Here is a 10,255-nt window from a genome sequence, read left to right as displayed (position 1 = left end):
TCACTTTCTGCCATAAGAGTGGTGTAGTCTGCATATCTGAGGTTATTGATACTTCTCCTGGCAATCTTGCTTCCAGCTTGTCAGTAACCTCAAATATCAATAACCTCAGAGGTGGTCTGCTATTCCCATCTCTTTCAGAATTTTCCACAGTTTATTGTGACCCACACAATCAAAGGCTTTGATGCTGAAAAAGATTGAAGGCAAAAGGAGAAGTGGGAGGCAGAGGATGAGATGGTTAGATGGCATCACTGACTCAATGGACATGAATTTGAGCAAATTCCAGGAGATAGTGAGGACAGGGAAGCCTGGTATGCTGCAGTCCATGGGGTCTCAAAGAGTCAGGCACAGCTTAGCAACAGAACAACAACAACAGAAATATATGGATTTGGGCTTTCCATATGGCTCAGTGGGTAAAGAATCCTCCTGCAGTGCCAGAGACGCGGAGATGTGAGTTTGATCCGTGGATAGGGTAGATCTCTTGGAGCAGGAAATGGCAACCCATTCCAGTATCCTTGCCTGAAGAATCCCATAGATGGAGGAGCATGGTGGGCTACAGTCAATAGTGTCACAGAGAGCTGGACATGACTGAAGCAACTATGTACACACACATATATGGAATTTGTATATATTCCTTGTATATAACTTATTTCCTTAGGTAAAAGCCCTAGAACTACAGGCCCAAGGAATAGGTACATTTTAGAGTTCCGTGATTTGTTTTGCCAGAATAAACTTCAGAAAAGTTGTACCTTTTAGACTCTCACCTGTGGTATAGGAGATGAGCTTAAGAGAAAGAAGTAGATTTTGTCCCAATATAAGATACAACCTTTTAACAGAACAGCTGTCCTGAAGATATTCAAGTAGATATTGAATAAATATCTGTCAGGGATGTTGGAATTTTGAATGGCAGTTGGTTTAGATTTTAATGACCGTTTCAACTCTCAAATTTGTAAAGGTACAATTTCCTGTTCCTCATCCTCACTGCTTAATTCTCTCAAAACAACATTCTAATAAAGACTTGTTGATCTTGATGCCAAGATTACCTTCTGGTTTCTACTTAAAATTCTCATTTGGTCTTATGTTTGCATTTCCAAGTGAATAAAAATAAGATTTCTTCATTATTTTCTTCATGACTAATTTATTTCTAAAAAGAGCATCAGTACTATATCCATAAAACTGATCCCATAGGAGGGATTCTTTTTAAAATTATATTTCAGCACCTTGATAAAATTTCTACTCATTTTTTTGTGTGCTGGGAAATGGGCTACATGTGGTTAATATTTGATCCCTGTGAGATTAAAATCTATTTGAGAAAGTTCTTTCAAATAATCATAATGAGAATACAAATCTTGGTAATAAAAACTAGAAAAATAATGAACTTGTTAAGTATATTTTCACTGTGTTCTTGTACTGAACTCTACCAGTCCAGCATGGTTACTTAAATTTTAGGCTTATGTAAGATAAAGTGTTTAATCAAAAGATTGGCTATTTTGTAATTGAGCACAGTGGTAGTGAGTGCATTTTGTGAAGATATTGACACGGATATTGGGCTGCACTATCATGCATGTATAAAAAGTACAACAACATAAGTTCTTTGTCTTTGAACACTGTACAATCAATATTCCATTACCACAATGCTGGTTTCGCTATATTGTAGCTAAATTAGTGTGTCAGATATAGAAATGCTTAAACCAGACATTCAAGTATCACGGATGATACAAGAATTCTAATTCTTTTCTCACCAGTTATGCATTTATCTTGTGTCCAAAGGCTTCTGAAAATACCTCTCAATTTAAAAGTCATTAAGATATTTATAAACATCTAAAGGAATATGGTAGTTTGTATTATTGTAAATAAAATTGTGGGACAGGAACCACATTTTAGTAACAATAATAATGACGTTTGTACAGAATCTTATAGTTAATATCCAGTGGATGTTAATATTCAACTTGATATAATTGTAAAACCTTAAAACTCAGGAAGTGAGGAATATTTAAAAATATATAAATGGAATATGGAAATGTTACTGAAATATTAATAAAGTTACAAAATTAATCTAAGGTATTCAAAGAATAGGTTATATATACATCTGAAAGTGAAAGTATTTGTCACTCAGTCTTGTCTGACTCTTTGGGATCCCAAGGACTGTAGTCCACCAGGATCCTCTCTCCATAGAATTCTCCAGATAGAACACTGGAATGGGTAGCTATTCCCTTCTCCAGGGACTCTTTCCCACCCAGGGATAGAAGCCAGGTCTCCTTGCACTGCAGGCAGATTCTTTACTGTCTGAGCCATAATGGCTTTAGTAAGGTTGAATAATGGCAAACTGACTTTAAAAATATCCCCAATTCAGTTCAGTTCAGTCTCTCAGTCATGTCCTATTCTTTGCGAGCCCATGGACCTGGCAGCATGCCAGGTCTCCCTGTCCATCACCGACTCCCGGAGCTTGCTCAAACTCATGTCCATCAAGTTGGTGATGCCATCCAACCATCTCATCCTCTGTCGTCCCCTTCTCCTCCTGCCTTCAATCTTTCCCATCATCAGGGTCTTTTCTAATGAGTCAGTTCTTCGCATCAGGTGGCCAAAGTATTGGAGCTTCAGCATTAGTCCTTCTAATGAATATTCGGGAGTGATTTCCTTGAGGATTGACTTGTTGGATCTCCTTGCAGTCCAAGGGACTCTCAAGAGTCTTCTCCAACACCACAGTTCAAAGGCATCAATTCTTCACTGCTCAGCTTTCTTTGTGGTCCAATTCTCACATCCACACAGGACTACTGGAAAAACCATAGCCTTGACTAGATGGACCTTTGTTGGCAAAGTAATGTCTCTGCTTTTTAATATGCTGTCTAGGTTGGTCATAGTTTTTCTTCCAAGAAGCAAGCATCTTTTAATTTCATGACTGCAGTCACCATCTGCAGTGATTTTGGAGCCCAAGAAAATAAAGTCTCTCACTGTTTCCATTGTTTCCCCATCTATTTGCCATGAAGTGATGGGAGTGGATGCCATGATCTTAGTTTTCTGAATGTTGAGTTTTAAGCAAATATTTTCACTCTCCTCTTTCACTTTCATCAAGAGGCTCTTCAGTTCCTCTTCACTTTTTGTCATAAGGGTGGGGTCATCTGCATATCTGAGGTTATTATATTTCTCTTGGAAATCTTGATTCTAGCTTGAAAAACATCCCTAAAATTGATATTATTTGTATAATTTTGTCTGAATTGGATAAAAAATATTTTATAGATGGGACAACTATTTGAAATTTCTCTCATGTGTAACACGGAAAATGTGTGAAAGCTGCTCAGTCATGTCTGACTCACTGGGATCCCACAGATTGTAGTCTACCAGACTCCTTTGTCTGTGGAATTCTCCAGGCATGAATACTGGAGTGGGTTGCCATTTCTTTCTCAAGAGGATCTTCCCAACCCAGGGATCAAACTCTGGTCTCTTGTATTGTAGGCAGGTTATTTACCATCTGAGCCACCACACATTTGTTGGCAGGTAGATCTGGAGACTATTCTATAAGGACAATTTTAGGTGACTACATGGAACAAATGACTTGCTGTTTTTCAGAAACTGCTTTTCTTTCAAGGTAGATATCCTAAGTGTTTTATGTCTCTTTTTTCTTTTTGTTTTTTATGGTTTCAAACAATAGAGATTCAAGTTGTTCCCACTCACAGTAGTTCAGAGTTAAGTAGTGTGGCCACAGATGGAGGGAAAATCCAACAATCTGGCCTCAGGAAGCATGAAAGATCAGGTCCTGGGGGAGGCCCTGGAAGCTTCAGCCACAGGGTCAAGAATATCTAGTCTCTGCCCTTTAGCCTGACTCAGCCACTTTCCAAATGCCTGCTTTTCTTTTTATGTTACCCAATCCCCATGGTTTTTTTTTTTTTGTTGTTTTCTTTCTCTCTTATTTCTATATCTGCTTGTCAACAGGGAAAAAAAGGAAAACACAACCTAAAAGTTGAGAATTATGTTTTATTTGGCAGACATACCAAGGACTTAAGCCAGGATGTAGCCTCTCAGATAGTTTTGAGGGACTGTTTTGAAGAGATAAGGGAGGAGTCAGGATGTATAGGAGTTTTTGCAACAAAAACAAAGTAGTTGAAAAAGCAAAAGACTGCTGCTGCTGCTAAGTCACTTCAGTCGTGTCCGACTCTGTGTGACCCCATAGACGGCAGCCCACCAGGCCCCCCAGTCCCTGGGATTCTCCAGGCAAGAACACTGGAGTGGGTTGCCATTTCCTTCTCCAGTGCATGATCATTAAAGAAAAAATGGGCATCTCGAGGCGATGAATTTAGCACTTTTCTTATACATGAGAAGATGCAAGAGTTTGGGTTCATTGAAACCCATCCTTTGATAGTGCGCCTTAACTATCTAGGGCCAGTATCCTGTTTTCTCCATCCTGAATCCCTTCTGGAGGCGTTGGGGTGGGCTTTGGGTGGGGGTTGCAGTGGCTGATAGCCTGATGGCTGCAACGTCGTTTGTTAACTGATATGGCACGTGACCATCTTTGCCCACATTCATAATGTTGGTTTGTACATGGCGTGGTCTGCTCGGCCCCACAGGTGTGTGGAGAGTAGCCAGCACATCTCCAGACCACTGAGGTGAATGTAGATGTGAGTGAGAGGGCAGGTGGCTGGGAGCAGGACATGTAATTGGGAGGAGGAGAACAATGGCAGTTTTGATAACTGGATACCTGAAGGCTGGAAGTGATGAGGTATCATGACTTCACCCAATTTAGCAAATATAGGGACTTGTGTGTTAAAGAAAAGCTTAACTTAAATATAAAGAAATTAGCACTTTATGCACACCTGGGTGGCATGACTGAGTAAAATTCAAACCTGCTACATAGGCAAAATCACATAAAGTGGGAGTTGTATATCTGCCTAACACTCATCCCAAAAAGGGTGACTTAATCATGCTAAACAAGGTATTAATTATTCAGTCAATCCCTGAGAATTCATGTGAATCCTGACTATTCTGCATATAATATTGTTTCCTTTATTTTAATTAATGAATTGATTTCTCTGCTTGATAATTGTTCTTTGTTTTTTGTTTGAAAATCTAGAGCATGGACAGCTTTTTTTTTTTTTTTTTCTTTTGGCAGACCTCCAAAATATATTCTCTTATTGTCCATTCCTAAGAACCCAGGAAGTCTCAGTGAACTCTCTGACAGTCATCTCGCGATTTGGTAAAGTATATACGCTTCTTTTTTATGATTGTTTGGGGGATAGACAATAAGCAAACTTCAGGGGCTAAACTGCTTCTCAAAGATTAAAATTAAAGCAACTTTTGGTTTCTTCTAAGAATGAAATTAACTTAAGAACTTTTGCAAACATAAACAATGGATCAGTTAGGAGGGCCAATGGATCAGTTAGGAGATGAAAGTGCCCTGTAATCAGCGGAAGGGTTAAATACTGAGTGAGAGAGATGGGTCACAGGAATTACTTGGCAATACAAAACAGTGAATTTATATTTTGACAGATTGTGTCAATGAGGCTGCCTTAACATGACTGTATCAAAATAGAAATGTCAAAATTCTCACATCAGGAGGTTGCAGTGGAAATGCGGGAGTAGTAGCCTGGCCTTTCAGAGTGTGAGTCCATTGTTCAATTTTGACTCTCCTTTAACAGCCAGATATCAGATGAATAAATAAAACTTTGAAACAGATTGCATATACTTGAGAATACGCTGTTCTGCTTTATGGCAAAAGGCATCAAAATGCCTGGCACCATATATCAGTAACTTTTCAAACTTGTTTTTTTTTCCCCCAGAGAGATGTCAATACAATCTCTCAAATTAACATTTTCGTCTGTCATCTGTTTTGGGTGAACATGGTTACCATGTCAGTGTGAGGAGAGAGAAATAAGTGGGAAGGAGAAAGTGTTTCCAGTTTATAAATACTTGAGTTTGAAAAGTATCAAATGACAGCCACTTGTGACTGCCTCATGACACCTAACATTTCATCCTTACCCTGAAAAATTACCTCTGCTTTCATTTCTCATTAAGGGAGAAAGAGGACTAAAATTAATTAGTATTAGGGAAGCAGACTGTTCCATTCTAAGTAGCCTAAGCTTTATTATTTGAAACATTTAAAACCACACTCCACAAAGTCCAAAATAATTCTTAGTATGAAACAAAGCTGTATTTGTAGGAAGTGAGTATCCTGCTCTTAGGACCTCTAATGCTGTTCTATAGTAAAATTAAATTAGCACTTTTATTATGACTTCCCTGGTGGCTCAGATGGTAAAGAATCCTCCTGCAGTGTAGGAAATCTGGATTTGATCCCTGGGTTGGGAAGATACCCTGGAAAAGGGAATGGCAACCCACTCCAGTATTCTTGCCTGGAGAATCCCATGCACAGAGGAGCCTGGCAGGCTACAGTCCATGGGATCGCAAAGAGTCGGACATGACTGAGCGACTAACGCACACACTTCTGTTTTTGGAAGGAGGACTCCTTCCAGGGCTTGAGAATAGGCTCCTGTCTAACACTCAGAAATGAATTATCCAGGGAGACACACATTGACAAAACAAAAGAATATATTGGGAAGAACATTTGTGTAGACAGCAGCAGGGTAATGCAAATCAGGAGAACTGCTCTGCCATGCAGCTCACAGACTCAGGGTTTACAGTATTGCGGTTAGCTTTCTGGGTTGTCTCTGGCTGATCATCTTGCTTGTGTCAATCTGTTCTGACTCAGGGTTATTCCAACGTGGCTTGCGCATCTCTCGGCTGAGATAGATGCCAGTGCAAAGGATTCTGGGAGGTTGGTTCAGTTCAGTTTAGTCGCTCAGTCGTCATATCCGACTCTTTGCAACCCCATGGACTGCAGCGCCAGGCCTCCCTGTCCATCACAAACTCCCGAGTTTGCTCAAACTCATGTCCACTGAGTTGGTGATGCGATCTAACCATCTCATCCTCCGTCGTCCCCTTCTCCTCCTGCCTTCAATCTTTCCCAGCATCAGGGTCTTTTAAAATGAGTCAGTTCTTCGCATCAGGTGGCCAAAGTATTGGAGTTTCAGCTTCAACATCAGTCCTTCCAATGAACACTCAGGACTGATGTCCTTTAGGACAGACTGGTTGGATCTCCTTGCAGTCCAAGGGACTCTCAAGAGTCTTTTCCAACACCACAGTTCAAAAGCATCAATTCTTTGATGCTTAGCTTTCTTTATGTCCAACTCTCACATCCATACATGACTACTGGAAAAAGCATAGCTTTGACTAGAAGGACCTTTGTTGGCAAAGTAATGTCTCTGCTTTTTAACATGCTGTCTAGGTTGGTCATAAATTTTCTTCCAAGGAGCAAGCGTATTTTAATGTCATGGCTACAGTCACCATCTATAGTGATTTTGGAGCCCCCCAAAATAAAGTCAGCCACTGTTTCCCCATCTATCTGCCATGAAGTGATGGGACCAGATGCCGTGACTTTGTTTTCTGAATGTTGAGCTTTAAGCCAACTTTTTCACTCTCCTCTTTCACTTTCATCAAAAGGCTTTTTAGTTCCTCTTCACTTTCTGCCATAAGTGTGGTGTCATCTGCATATCTGAGGTTATTGATAATTCTCCCAGCAATCTTGATTCCCTTGCGCTTCCTCCAGCCCAGAGTTTCTCATGATGTACTCTGCGTATAAGTTAAATAAGCAGGGTGACAATATACAGCCTTGACATACTCCTTTTCCTATTTGGAACCAGTCTGTTGTTCAATGTCCAGTTCTAACTGTTGCTTCCTGACCTGCATACAGATTTCTCAAGAGGCAGGTCAGGTGGTCTGGTATTCCCATCTCTTTCAGAATTTTCCACAGTTGATTGTGATCCACACAGTCAAAGGCTTTGGCATAGTCAATAAAGCAGAAATAGATGTTTTTCTGGAACTCTCTTGCTTTTCCCATGATCCAGCAGATGTTGGCAATTTGATCTCTGGTTCCTCTGCCTTTTCTAAAGCCAGCTTGAACATCAGGAAGTTCACGGTTCACGTATTGCTGAAGCCTGGCTTGGAGAATTTTGAGCATTTCTTTACTAGCATGTGAGATGAGTGCAGTTGTGCGGTAGTTTGAGCATTCTTTGGCATTGCCTTTCTTTGGGATTGGAATGAAAACTGATCTTGGAGGTTGGTAGGACAATATTATGGGCTGGAATTTCCTCCCTTCTTTTGGCACCTGCCTAATTAGCTGGTGAGTTTTCAAAGCAGCCCCTCATTCCTTATTAGGACTTCCTGTTGTGAGACAACTTGTACCCTAATATTTTCAGGTAGGAAAAAAATAGAGTTCAGTTTTTTTTCTTTATGATACTTCACTTTGGTGGGATTTGCTCTGTGAGAAAACTTAATTTTTTTCCCCATAAACATTTATCTCTAGCATTTTAGTTCCAGGGGGAGAATTTAAAAAGGAGGGAAACTTTGTGGGAGATCATATAGAAGTTCCCCCAAATATACATAATTAATGTGGAGTAGCTGAACAAAGAATGTGCTTTTCTTGTCTTGTTATAATGTAAATATTTCCTTTTTTACTCAAATGACAGCTAATGTTTCATCAGGATTAAACTCCTTCAGTATGCTAACTCTCCATTTTACCCTCTCCTTCAGACAAACATGTGCAGTCCAGCAGTTTAGTATTTTTTTCGCATTCTTTAAGGACTTCAGGTGACAAGAGCAAAATAAGATGGTGTTGGGGAAATGCATGGCTGTGAGACTAGTGTTACCATTGTGAAAGGAAAATAGAAGAGGAGTCAGTATTGATAAGAGAGCTCTCTAAAATAGAGCCGGGAAGCCACTGAGAAAGTGTGACTTAGACATGTCTCAGCCTGGAAGAAATCTGACCCTTTGACCACTTATTGTCCTAACGAAGGCCTCCAGAAGATCTGCCAGAAACACAAGATACTTATTGACCCTTATCCTAAAAATAACTCAAAACAGCCTATCTCCTTATGGCATGCCTCGCCAGAATAACTCGTCATACCTTAAGAACACATATTTGCTGACTTGTGTCAGGGTCAGTGGCAGTTCTCACTGGGCAACTCTAATAACCACGTGGCTTTTTGCCATTATAAACCCCTGACTCCTCCTCTTCCCCAGAACACTTTCGGTTTTACTGGAATCTGTGTCTCCTGAAGTGCAGTTCTTTTTTTTTTTTTTTTTTTTTAATTAATTTTATTTATTTATTTTTTAAACTTTACAATATTGTATTAGTTTTGCCAAATATCAAAATGAATCTGCCACAGGTATACCTGTGTTCACCATCCTGAACCCTCCTCCCTCCTCCCTCCCCATACCCTCCCTCTGGGTCGTCCCAGTGCACCAGCCCCAAGCATCCAGTATTGTGCATCGAACCTGGACTGGCGACTCGTTTCATACATGATATTATACATGTTTCAATGCCATTCTCCCAAATCTCCCCACCCTCTCCCTCTCCCACAGAGTCCATAAGACTGATCTATACATCATGAAGTGCAGTTCTTAAGAACACAAATGTAATTCCCTGGTGGCTTAGACAGTAAAGTGTCTGCCTACAATGCGGGAGACCCAGGTTCAATCCCTGGGTCGGGAAGATCTCCTGGAGAAAGAATGGCAACCCACTCCAGTATTCTTGCCTGGGAAATCCCCTGGACAGAGAAGCCTGGTAGGCTACAGTCCATGGGGTCACAAAGAGTTGGACACGGACTTTACTTACTAAGAACACAAATAAAACCCTTTGTTCTTTGCGGCCTTGGTACTAATCACTATTTAACACAATTTATTGGCTGGTAAATTAGAGGAAGTAAGCGAGACTGCTCGGTCTGAGTTCCCTATGTCTAAACATGCAGATTTACTTCAGAGGCTGGATTGTGAGGAATAAATGAGACAACATATGTGAGAGAGGTTAGTAAATTATAAAACACAACATTAACTGTTATTGCAGAACAGTTATCTAAACAATGATATGAACTTAGAGCTCTTTTTAGGTGGGCAGAGTTAGAAACAGTTTACCCAATAAGTCCTAGAATTGCTTGAATTCCAGGTTAAAAAACAAACAAACAGTGTATGAGGCTGATGAACTGTGCAATCCTCCATAGATATCTGTTCTGCTGTTAGAATAAAAGTTAAGAGCATTAAAAAAAAATAAAAGCTGAACTTTAGGTAGAGGCTAAATTGTCTCAAGATTTCAGACCCAATTCTTTTAATTAAAAAAAAAAGTTTATTCTTAACATTTTTCCACTCCATCCATCCATCCCTTATTCATCAAATATTATCAACAGATCCCTGCCACGTACTGTGTTTAGAAAAGAGT

Source organism: Bos javanicus, chromosome 9 (assembly GCF_032452875.1).
Source record: "Bos javanicus breed banteng chromosome 9, ARS-OSU_banteng_1.0, whole genome shotgun sequence".
NCBI classification, from domain to species: Eukaryota; Metazoa; Chordata; class Mammalia; order Artiodactyla; family Bovidae; genus Bos; species Bos javanicus.
This window is presented reverse-complemented; position numbering follows the sequence as displayed.